Here is an 11,966-nt window from a genome sequence, read left to right as displayed (position 1 = left end):
TTAGTTAACCCACTGACTGGCCTTCTCACTGTTGAATAGTTCCACAAAGGAGGGTGTTGGGTGGGCTTCAAGCAGAGGTAGGAGGAGCTATAGGAGGTCCGGCTCATTGTAATGTCTAGAATGGAATTAATGGAATAGTATCAAACATGAAAACCACATGTCCTCCTATAGCTCCTCTCACCAGCCTCCACTGGCTTCAAGATCATGTGGGAAAAGTGCCTACTCACACCACACACCTCAGTGTTCCACAATATGACTATGGTTATGGTTAGGTGGTTACGGTTAGGAGAACTCATTTCTTTAATAGTTATTGTCATTTCCAATTTATAAAAAATTTGTAAATGGTTTCTGATGGTGCTACTGCCACCTTGTTAACTGTTTAAGTAGACCCAACCAGAAGCCATGCATAACAGGCAACATCAGCACGGAGCTAAAGGGTAGAGCGGGTGCTTTCAAGGAGCGGGACTCTAACTCTGAAGCCTATAAGAAATCCCACTATTCCCTCTGACGAACCATCAAACAGGCAAAGCGTCAATACAGGACTAAGATTGAATCGTACTACACCGGCTCCGATGCTCGTCGGATGTGGCGGGGCTTGCAAACTATTACAGACTACAAAGGGAAGCACAGCCACGAGCTGCCCAGTGACACAAACCTACCAGATGAGCTAAATTACTTCAATGCTCGCTTCGAGGCAAGTAACACTGAAACATGCATGAGAGCACCAGCTGTTCCGGATGACTGTGTGATCACGTAGCCGATGTAAGACCTTTAAACAGGTCAACATTCACAAGGCCGCAGGGCCAGACGGATTACCAGGACATGTACTCCGAGCATGCGCTGATCAACTGGCAAGTGTCTTCACTGACATTTTCAACCTCTCCCTGAGTGAGTCTGTAATACCAACATGTTTCAAGCAGACCACCATAGTCCCTGTGCCCAAGAGATGATTGTGGACTACAGGAAAAGGAGGACAGAGCACGCCCCCATTCTCATCGACGGGGCTGTAGTGGAACAGGTTGAGAGCTTCAAGTTCCTTGGTGTCCACATCACCAATAAACTATCATGGTCCAAACACACTAAGACAGTCGTGAAGAGGGCACGACAAAGCCTATTCCCCCTCAGGAGACTGAAAAGATTTGGCATGGGTCCTCAGATCCTCAAAAGGTTCTACAGCTGCACCATTGAGAGCATCCTGACTGGTTACATCACTGCCTGGTATGGCAACTGCTCTGCCTCCGACCGCAAGGCACTACAGAGGGTAGTGCGTACAGCCCAGTACATCAAAGGGCTAAGCTTCCTGCCATCCAGAACCTCTATACCAGGCGATGTCAGAGGAAGGCCCTAAAAATTGTCCCAGATGCCAGCCACCCTAGTCATAGACGGTTCTCTCTGCTACTGAACGGCAAGCAGTACTGGAGCGCCAAGTCTAGGTGCAAGAGGCTTCTTAACAGCTTCTACCCCCAAGCCACAAGACTCCTGAACAGCTGATCAAAGGGCTACCCAGACCCCTCTTTTACGCTGTTGCTACTCTCTGTTTATAATCTATGCATAGTCACTTTAACTCTACCTACATGTACATATTACCTCAATTACCTCAACTAACCAGTGACCCCACACATTGACTCTGTACCGGTACCCCCTGGATATAGCCTCGCTTGTTATTTTACTGCTGTTGTTAAATTATTTGTTACTTTTATTTTCTATTTAAAATGTTTTACTTAACACTTTTTTTTATTTATTTTTCTTAACTTCCTAAAGCATTGTTTTTAAGACCCTGTAAGTAAGCATTTCCCTGTAAGGTCTACTCCTGTTGTATTCGGTGCATGTGACAAATAAAATGTGTTGCTAACTACAGTATTATGGTATAGGACAGTGTTGCAAACGTGCAGCAAGTGCATATCTGTGGTTATGTTCTCTTCCCACAGCTGCTGTGCTAACCTATGAGTGTAAGGCAAGCCAGACTAAGACATGTCAGATATGAGAAAACTCTGGTTATGGTGCAAATTCAGGAAGTATGACTGACAACCAGGTACGTTTCACAATTAACAATACTTTACTTGGGAAAGTGTCTCTTAAAAACAAGGCTGGACTGGGACAAATTCCCCCCTCTCATTTTACTGTAACAGTGACCGGCGAAACATAGTCCTTTTTTTTTAACCAGCTCATGTTTAATAAAAATACAACAGGTAAAAGCACCACTGGAGATGCAACTCACCAGTATAACTGCCTCTGTTGCCTCCTTGGTGTGCAGTCTGTCTCTGTCTGCCTGTCACTGTCTGTCTGTGATTCTCCTTGTGCTCCTCTGTTGTCACTCTGTCTGTCACTGTCACTCCTAAGTGTTAATTGCTATTACAAATAGAGCCAACATATTAACTGGCATTACATCTGTGTGTCTCTCTTCTCCTATATCTACTGCACTCACTTCTGAGCTGTCTCTGCTAAAACTAGTATCCTTTCCCACTGCACTGGTACCAGAAGAACAGGGGACCACACTGCATGTGCTGGGCCCAGCAACTTCCTACTTCTGAATGAATGAACACATTTATTAGATAAAGAAGAAATATTACTGAATAAATGCCTAATAGATGACCATTGGCTTATATAATACCTTATAACAGCCAAACTACATATTTCAGATTAGTGCATTTCAAGTGTTCCCCCCCTGCCCACTTTAGATAAGTGTTTAAGTATTTAGGCCACATATGATTCAATACAATAAAACAGAGCGAGAGAAGGAGAGAGAGAGACTGTAGCCAATTCCCACATTAAGGAATTCGCAGTCTCTCTCCCTTTCTCTCTGTTTTCTTCTATTGAATTCAATTTACAACCTTTCGTGTTTGTCAAAGAACAATGCCGGGACTAGTTCATGTGGATGCAGATAGATTTCCAGCGTTGTGTTTCATTTGACAGTGTGATAGGCGGGACTTTCCAGCCTCCAGAGTCACTTCTTACAACAGCTCATAACCTTCACTCGCTGGGTTGAAGAGACTGAGATTCAGAAGCGAATACAGATTAATAAAACAATTAAAATAAGAACAATTCTTATTTACAATGACGGCCTACCCCAGCCAAACCTTAACCCGGACCATGCTGGACCAATTGTGAGCCGCCCTATGGGACTCTCAGTCACGTCCGTTTGTGATACAGCCCAGGATCTGTAGTGATGCCTCTAGCACTGAGATGCAGTGCCTTAGACCGCTGCGCCACTCGGGAGCCCCGAGTGACAAGAGTGTGCAACACGATAAGAGTGTGTAAAGCTGTCATCAAGGCAAAGGGTGGCTACTTTGAAGAATCTCAAATATAAATATATTTTGATTTGTTTAACACTTTTTTACTACATGATTCCATAAGTGTTATTTCATAGTTTTGATGTATTCACTATTATTCTACAATGTAGAAAATAGTAAAAATAAAGAAAAACCCTGGAACGAGTAGGTGTTGAAACGTTTGACTGGTACTGTATATATTTCATTCAATTTCGTTTTTAATTTTTACTTAATCTTTACAATCATTTTTATGATCTTTTGATTGAAACTCTTCAGTTTTTGTTGGAAATAGAATAGTTAATACTTAAGAGAAAAAAATATCCAATCAGGATTTTCTTTGGAGGTCTCTGGGTAGAAGAATCGAGCTAGCTCAGTCAAAAGTGGGACAGAAGGCCCAGATAGCCTAGTTAGGTCATGTTCAGTTTGTACTGCCTCAGGGACTTTGATGAGAAGACCTATTCAGTTGATATACTGTTGAGAGATTTAGATGAACACATTTGTTCATGGGGGAGGAGGATGTTGTAACTTTAATGGGTTACAGAGTTAATGTTTACAGTTAACTCATTGAGCTACAGTTATTTACATATGTAAGAGTAATTGTATTAGAATTCATGTGACGGAGATTGAGAGAACTATGTACATATTTCTGTTGTATTGGTTACTATTGGATTACGCTACAGCTAAAGTTGTAGGATTTCTCAGACTATGTTCTCATCCTGGGAGATGATTTGAACTTTTTGACCACTCTATTGATTCTACCCTGACATCTCTGCAGGAAGGGCTTCATTGAACATTTTTGATGTCTGGTGTCTAAGAAACCCAACTACCAAAGACTACACCTTCTATTCCTCTCGCCACCATTTATTTTCTCAAATTGATTATATATATATTTTTTAAATGTGTTACCCATGCAACTATTAGATACTCTTGTCAGATCATGCGCCTGCCTTGATTTATTTTGAACACCCCTGGACCTTCTGGGTTTAAGAGGTGGCATTTCAATGTTTCTCTCTCACAGAATAACGACTTCCTTAACCAAATTAAGAAAGGCGGTCAAGATTTTGTTCGAGGTTCATTCTCAATCAGATGTCAATTCACACTCCTTATGGAAAGTAACAAAGTGTTTCATAATGGGAGCTTGTACATATTTTTCCTCACATCGGAATAGAGAACCTAACTGTAAGTCATCTTCCCTTGAGAATAAAATATCTCGCCTTGAGTCTTTACAAAGATCCAACTATACAGATGACAGACAGAGGGAACTTTCTACTGTCAAATCTGAATGCAAGTCTCTAATGTCCTCCAAGGCAGAATTTCTCCATCTGAGAACCTGTCAAAACAACTATGAAAATGCAGAATGCAAAATGCAGGCTGAGCAGACTTTTGGCATTGAGACTGAGGCAATCGGAACAATTAGCATCCATTGATATAATAAAAAATGTAAATGGTAACTTATGTACCTCTAATCAATCAAGCCTTCACTTCTTTGGAGCTCCCTACACTCAGAGAATCATGCAATCAAATGTCATGCTTCCATCACCTTGGGTGAATTGAAAGATTATTTGGACTCAATGCCAAAATCTAAATTGCCAGGGCAGGATGTCATACCACTCAAATTATTCACTGTATTACGGGATACTGTTGGTTCTGTTCTTCTGGACTCAATTAATTATTCGCTTGAGGTTGGAACTATTCACAGATATCAGAAAACTGCACTTATTTCCCTTATTTTAAAAAGTGAAAAAGATTCTGTGAAATGTTCCAGCTACAGGCCCTTGTCATATTTGAATTGTGATTTCAAGCTGTATGCAAAGGTTCTATCAAGAAGATTGGACACTTGTATTTCATCCCTGGTAAATCTAGATGAGGCAGGATTCATAAAGGGCCGTATGGCTTCGGATAATATCCGTTGTTTACTACGTACAGTTTTATTGATGCTGCCCCTGCTCAGCAGCAGTCTTGTTCAGGCTTTTCTTTGGATTCAGAGAAGGCCTTTGACGGTGTGGAGTGGGACTATCTATGTCCAGCTTTTTAAGCGTTTTGGCTTCGCACCCTCATTTATCCATATGGTTCGTACCCTCTACCGTGGTCCCACTGCATGCATCCAAATAGGAAACCTGGTCCGCCTGAGTTGTATTGCATAGGAGTACAAAACAGGGATACCTATTTGCACTCTCACTAGAACCTCAAGCGCAGGCTGTAAGGGAACATCAGTATACACTGAGTATACCAAATATTAGGAACACCTTCCTAATATTGAGTTGCACTCGCCCCCCTTTTACACTCGGAACAGCCTCAATTCCTCAGGGCATGAACTCTACAAGGTGTCGAAAGCATTCCATAGGGATGCTGGCCAATGTTGACTCCAATGCTTCCCACAGTTGTGTCAAGTTGGGTGGATGTCCTTTGGGTGGTGGACCATTCTTGATACACACCGGAAACTGCTGAGTGTGAAAAACCCAGCAGCGTTGCAGTTCTTGACACAAACCGATGCGCCTGGCACCTACTACCACTTAAATCTTCACCCCCTGAATGGCACACATACAAAATCCATGTCTCAAAGCTTAAAAATCCTTATTTAATCCATCAAGCAAAGGGTGGCTACTTTGAAAAATCTCAAATATTAAATATATTTTGATTTGTTTAACACTTTTTTGGTTACTACATGATTCAAAATGTATTATTTCATACTATTATTCTACAATGTAAAAATAAAGAAAACCCTTGAATGAGTATTATCGCTTTTAATTATTATCGCTTTTAATGGGAAAACACTGGAAAAGTGTAACCACTGTCAGTTTCATAGGCAGAGCTATGGATGCAAGGGACTGACCATCTATACAGTGTGTGTGTGTGCTTATACAGTGGCTTGCGAAAGTATTTACCCCTCTTGGCATTTTTCCTATTTTGTTGCCTTACATCCTGGAATTAAAGGAATTGATTTCCACAACATGCCTACCACTTTGAAGATGCAAAATATTTTTTATTGTGAAACAAACAAGAAATAAGACAAAAACTTAAAATTTGAGCATTCAAAACTATTCACCCCCCATAGTCAATACTTTGTAGAGCCACCTTTTTGCAGCAATTACAGCTGCAAGTCTCTTGGGGTATGTCTCTATAAGCTTGGCACATCTAGCCACTGGGATTTTCATCCATTCTTCAAGGCAAAACTGCTCCAGCTCCTTCAAATTGGATGGGTTCCGCTGGTGTACAGCAATCTTTAAGTCATACCACAGATTCTCAATTGGATTGAGGCTTTGACTAGGCCATTCCAATACATTTAAATGTTTCCCCTTAAACCACTCAAGTGTTGCTTTAGCAGTATGCTTAGCGTCATTGTCCTGCTGGAAGGTGAACTTCCATCCCAGTCTCAAATCTCTGGAAGACTGAAACAGGTTTCCCTCAAGAATTTCCCTGTATTTAGTGCCATCCATCGTTCCTTCAATTCTGACCAGTTTCCCAGTCCCTGCCGATGAAAAACATCCCCAAGGCATGATGCTGCCACCACCATGCTTCACTGTGGGGATGGTATTCTCGGGGTGATGAGAGGTGTTGGGTTTGCGCCAGACATAGTGTTTTCCTTGATGGCCAAAAAGCTCAATTTTAGTCTCATCTGACCAGAGTGCCTTCTTCCATATGTTTGGGTAGTCTCCCACATGCCTTTTGGCAAACATCAAACCTGTTTGCTTATTTTTTTCTTTAAGCAATTTTTCTGCCCACTCTTGCGTAAAGCCCAGCTCTGTGGAGTATGCGGCTTAAAGTGGTCCTATGGACAGATACTCCAATCTCCGCTGTGGAGCTTTGCAGCTCCTTCAGGGTTATCTTTGGTCTCTTTGTTGCCTCTCTGATTAATGCTTTCCTTGCCTGGTCCGTGAGTTTTGGTGGGTGGCCCTCTCTTGGCAGGTTTGTTGTGGTGCCATATTCTTTCCATTTTTTAATAATGGATTTAATGGTGCTCCGTGGGATGTTCAAAGTTTCAGATATTTTTTTTATAACCCAACCCTGATCTGTACTTCTCCACAACTTTGTCCCTGACCTGTTTGGAGAGCTCCTTGGTCTTCATAGTGTTGCTTGCTTGGTGGTGCCCCTTGCTTAGTGGTGTTGCAGACTCTGGGGCCTTATACTGAGATCATGTGACAGATCATGTGACACTTAGATTGCACACAGGTGGACTTTATTTAACTAATTATGTGACTTCTGAAGGTAATTGGTTGCGCCAGATCTTTTTTAGGGGCTTCATAGCAAAGTGGGTGAATACACATGCACGCACTACTTATTTTGTTTTATTTGTTTTATTTTTTGAAACAAGTTATTTTTTAAATTTCACTTCACTAATTTGGACTATTTTGTGTATGTCCATTACATGAAATCCAAATAAAAATCTATTTAAATTACTGGTTGTAATGAAACAAAATAGGAAAAACGCCAAGGGGGGTGAATACTTTTGCAAGGCACTGTACATGTGAATTGTGTCTATTTGTATTGTCTATGTATTTGTATGTATTCAATGAAAAATAAAATGATTTTTGGACTATGTTTATTGCCATGGTGCTTTTTTTCCATGCAATCTCCCAAAATTTGCTGACTGACTGAAGTAAAGGTCAAACCCAAAAATGTGCCTTTCATTCTGCTATGTCCCCCTAGTCTCTTCCCACAGCCGCTATATCTCCGACACAATTCTATGGGTGGAATGTCATTAAAACTATTTTCCCCCCCTACTAGGTGTGAGCTTCTAAAGACACACAGTTGCACACTGTGGTTTCCTTCGTTCTCAGGGTGTTTTCACACATGTAGTGGAAGACTGAGAGAACGTGATACTCGCGACTTGCCGACTGGCTGGTGTGGCAGCACAGCGTGATGACAATCCCGATTTATGACATTGTTTGAGTGAAAGACCATCTGTGGGTTATCACAGGGGTCAAACACACTTGATCTGTGGCAATCTCGATGAAGAGACATTCTCACTGAAGTCCTGGGGTCACTGATGTCAGTGACGTCCTGGGGTCACTGACTAAATTAATGATATTCTGTGAGTTCATTTGTCATGTTTGGATTGTTTTAAGAGTTCATGAAGAAGTGTAACCACTGTCAAGTTCATAGGGAGAGCTATGGATGCAAGGGACTGACCATCCATACAGTGTCTGTCTGTGTGTGTGTGTGTGTGCTTATACATATGAATGGTGTCTATTTGTATTGTGTCTATGTATTCAATGAAAAATACAATTATTTTTGGACTATGTTTATTACCATGGTGCTTTTTTTCCATGCAACCTCCCAAAATTAGCAGACTGACTGAGTAAAGGTCAAACCAAAAAATGTGCCTTTCATTCTGTTATGCCCCTCCAGTCTCTTCCCACAGCCGCTCTATCTCCGACACAACTCTATGGGTGGAATGTCATGAGTCTTGCAATATAACTATTTCCCCCCCTACTAGGTGTGAGCTTCTAAAGACACACAGTTGCACACTGTGGTTTCCTTCGTTCTCAGGGTGTTTTCACACATGTAATGGAAGACTGAGAGAAGGTGATACTCGCGACTTGCCGACTGGCTGGTGTGGCAGCACAGCGTGATGACAATCCCGATTTATGACATTGTTTGAGTGAAAGACCATCTGTGGGTTATCACAGGGGTCAAACACACTTGATCTGTGGCAATCTCGATGAAGAGACATTCTCACTGAAGTCCTGGGGTCACTGATGTCAGTGACGTCCTAGGGTCACTGACTAAATTAATGATATTCTGTGAGTTCAATTGTCATGTTTGGATTGTTTTAAGAGTTCATGAAGAGCTATGAATGTTGATATGTTTCATTGTACTGTAAGTGCTATGGATGTATTGTTACAGAGAAACTGTGTTATTCTGTACAGCAGAGAGTTCAAAGAGGAGCGACACTTATCATGCAGTGTTGAGGTGTGATGATTAGATCTGAGAATGCGTGTGAAGTTTCATGCCTTTGTTTTAATGTTTAGGTCCATGCAAAGTGATGTTTATTAGATGATGGGAGATATTGGGAGTTGGTGCTCTTGGAAGAATAAAAGCTGGGTTTGAACTTAGATCATGAAGTCATTGGTAAACCGATCTCCTGATGTACGTTTGTATATCATAGTAGTACATTTTCTATGCTGTTAAGACTTAGGATATTTTGTATTTGAGAGTTTAAAGTTCCTTGGTGTTCACATCGCCAACGAACTATCATGGTCCAAACACACCAAGACAGTTGTGAAGAGGGCACGACAAGATCCTCAAAAAGTTGTACAGCTGCACCATCGAGAACATCCTGACCGGTTGCATCCCCGCCTGGTATGGCAACTACTCGGCATCTGACCGTAAGGCGCTACAGAGGGTAGTGTGTACGGCCCAGGACATGACTGTGGCCAAGCTTCCTGCCATCCGGGACCTATATACAAGGTGGTGTCAGAGGAAGGCCCAAAAAATGGTCAATGACTCCAGTCACCAAATGTAGTTTATTAGTATTCAGCCTAATCTTTCCACATCTACATAATGGAGACCCCTCATCCTCAGTTGATGGGGATTTCCACCAACCTACATAATGGTTGGATAATTTCCACCAAACTATAAATGGTGACTCATCCAGTTGATGGGGATTTTCTATATTACACTGCATACATAGTTCTGAGCTATCGTTCAAATTAGAGTTTGATTATTTGTTACATTGTATTTTTTTCATTTGGTGCAGGGAGATTTCCTACTTTGACATATGAAAACACTTCATTTTTTTCCCGATCTCGAGTATCATCCTATCCGACTATCAACTGTCAATTTATAGATATGTTTACGAATATGAGTATGGCCTTAATGGCGCACCCCTAGTGTTAACGCCGAACTAGGGCGTTTTTCACAGAGTTCAATTATTTGTCACATTTTTTAATTTGGTCTGGTTGGTTTCACATTGCCAAATGTCAAACAAACAAAAATTCCTAAACAAAACCACGTGTCCATGCTCAAGTTAAATCCATCTATGATTATCATGAAGCGTAACCTGTCTGCATTACATTATTTGCATCGGATGTGCTCATAAATGCGCTGCTACTCACAGAATGTTTCAGACATATCAAGTTATGATGCTGCGTGCATTTCATCAAATGCTCACAGTCAAACAACCAATAATACTGTGCGACTCTGGTTATTTTCCTGCGTTTAGTCTGGACTGTGTTGTCATCTGAAGCGTGTTCACACCAGTTCACACCAGAAGATTGTTCACACCAGTCCAAACGAACTGAACTAACAGGGTAAATGCACCAGAGTAAAAAAAAGCTCCAAACCAATTTGGTGTGAAAGCCCCCTTAGGGAACCGAATTTGAACCAGGATTCTCCGGCTGGAGTGGTTGCCTGAGGCCTGAGAATGTCTGCATTCTCATTGTAATGCATGGCTGACAGGAGAAGTCTGTAAGAGAACATGACAGACATGTAGGTGAACATCACAAGTATGTTTAACATTCAATTGATCAAATCAAATTTCATTGGTCACATACACATGGTTAGCAGATGTTATTGTGAGTGTAGCGAAATGCTTGTGCTTCTAGTTCCGACAGTGCAGCAATATCTAACATGTAATCTAACAATTCCACAACAACTACCTAATCCACACAAATCTAAGTAAAGGAATGGAATGGAATAAGAATATATACGCTACCGTTCAAAAGTTTGGGGTCACTAAGAAATGTCCTTGTTTTTGAAAAGAAAAGTGAATTATTTGTCCATCGAAAATAATATCAAATTGATCAGAAACACAGTGTAGACATTGTTAATGTTGTAAATGACTATTGTAGCTGGAAATGGCTGATTTTTAATGGAATACCTACATACTGTAGGCGTACAGAGGCCCATTATCAGCAACCATCACTCCTGTGTTCCAATGGCACGTTGTGTTAGCTAATCCAAGTTTATCATTTTAAAAGGCTAATTGATCATTAGAAAACCCTTTTGCAATTATGTTATCACAGCTGAAAACTGTTGTCCTGATTAAAGAAGCAATACAACTGGCCTTCTTTAGACTAGTTGAGTATCTGGAGCATCAGCATTTGTGGGTTCAATTACAGGCTCAATGGCCAGAAACAAAGAACTTTCTTCTGAAACTCATTAGTCTATTTTTATTCTGAGAAATAAAGGCTAGTCCATGCGAGGAATTGCCAAGAAACTGAAGATTACGTACAACGCTGTGTACTACTCCCTTCACAGAACAGCGCAAACTGGCTCTAACCAGAATAGAAAGAGGAGTGGGAGGCCCTGGTGCACAACTGAGCAAGAGGACATTGTACATTAGAGTGTCTAGTTTGAGAAACAGACACCTCACAAGTCCTCAACTGGCAGCTTCATTAAATAGTACCCGCAAAACACCAGTCTCAGTGTCAACAGTGAAGAGGCGACTCCAGGATGCTGGCCTTCTAGGCAGTATATATATATATATATATTATACTAATACAGTATATAGATATGAAATGAGTAATGGAGATATGTAAACATTATTAAAGTGGCATTAGTAAAGTGACTAGTGATCCGTTTATTAAAGTGGCCAGAGATTTGAGTCTGTATGTAGGCAGCAGACTCTCTGTGTTAATGATGGCTGTTTAACAGTCTGATGGCCTTGAGATAGAAGCTGTTTTTCAGTCTCTCTGTCCCTGCTTTGATGCACCTGTACTGACCTCGCCTTCTGGATGGTAGCGGGGTGAACAG

This window comes from Salmo salar, chromosome ssa09 (genome assembly GCF_905237065.1).
Source record: "Salmo salar chromosome ssa09, Ssal_v3.1, whole genome shotgun sequence".
In the NCBI taxonomy this organism is placed as follows: domain Eukaryota; kingdom Metazoa; phylum Chordata; class Actinopteri; order Salmoniformes; family Salmonidae; genus Salmo; species Salmo salar.
The sequence above is the reverse complement of the archived record's forward strand: the minus strand, read 5'-3'. Positions refer to the sequence as shown.